This window comes from Pteropus vampyrus, unplaced genomic scaffold (assembly GCF_000151845.1).
Source record: "Pteropus vampyrus isolate Shadow unplaced genomic scaffold, Pvam_2.0 Scaffold205, whole genome shotgun sequence".
Taxonomy (NCBI): Eukaryota; Metazoa; Chordata; class Mammalia; order Chiroptera; family Pteropodidae; genus Pteropus; species Pteropus vampyrus.
In genome coordinates this window covers 1,972,079-1,973,450 of record NW_011888986.1, presented here as the reverse complement: position 1 = coordinate 1,973,450, position 1,372 = coordinate 1,972,079, and positions in this window count along the sequence as shown.

Below are 1,372 nucleotides of genomic sequence, written 5' to 3'. Positions count from 1 at the left end.
TTTCCCTTTGGTAACCACTAAACTGTTGTCTGTGTCTATCTGTTTTTATTTATTTGTTTGTCTTGTTTATTTGTTGCTTTTAGTTTTATATTCCATGTATGAGTGAAATCATATGATTCTTGACTTTTTCCATCTGATTATTTTGTTTAGCTTGATATTCTCAAGATCATCCATATTGTTGCAATTGGCAGTATATATGTGCTACATCTTCTTTATCTAATTATCAAACAACAAGGACATTCTGTTATTTCCATGTCTTGCCCGCTGTGAATAGTGCTGCAATGAACATAAGAATACTTATATCTTTACGAATAAATGTTTTCAAATTTTTTGGGTATCGACAAGAGGGAATGCTAGGTCATATGGCAATTCTGTTCTTAATTTTTTGAGGAATGTCCATACTGTTTTCCTTGATGGCTGCAACAATTTACATTTCCACCAAATGTCCTGGTATGGAACTGGTGCCACAGGAATCTGAGCCCCATGTGGAGGGGAGAAGAAGCACCATGTGGAACGTTGCCTGGAGTGGAATCTGAAGAGTGAGAAGTGTCCTGGCTAGAAAGTCTTCAAAGGCTCCAAGTCCAAATACTTTTTCAGGACTCACCATGCCCTGCAGTTCTTTGGCCAGCCTGTCTGCCCATTGGTCATGCTCAGAGAGGCTGAGTTGTTTGCTGCCTTGCTCTCTCTGAGAATTCCCGGGCTGCTGGGAATCCCTCTCCTTGGAACATGCTTCCTCATTAGCTAATTCCCACTCACCCCCCAGATCTCTGCTTCACTGTGTTCTTTCTCCAGATACTTAACTGAAACGGCTCCAAATCTGGGTCAGATGTCCATTCTGTGTGCCCTATGGCACCCTGAGATGTTCTCTTATTTTGGTTCTGCCCTAACCAGGTATATGACTTTGGATTAGGTCTTTTGCTTCAATGGGTGTCCAGATTCTTTATCTGGGAAATGAGAGATCTGGACCACATGATGTGAAGATCTCTTGTTTGAAAGCTGTATGATCTCCAAATTCTTTTAAAAATTATTTAATCAGCTTGTAGCTTCTATTCTTCTAAGCAGTCCATGGAGAGAAGAAGATGAAGGTGACCTTCATACTCAACTTTGCAAACTCTTTCCAGCCCTTTGCTTGAAGAAGGGAACTAGGTTTCTGTACTGTCCTGGTCATGATCACATGACTAGAAGCTCCTTGGGTTGATCTGGCCGGATGACGGATAATTAAGAGCTAGGAAAATATATCATCACCCCTGGCTGCCCAGCTGCTCATTTCTTTTCATGCTCAGAGGAGCATGTGGTAGAGATTAATCAGCTACTTTGAAAGGCAATCAGTGCTCTAGAAACCAAAACTTCCATATTCGGGCTCACCAGCCCA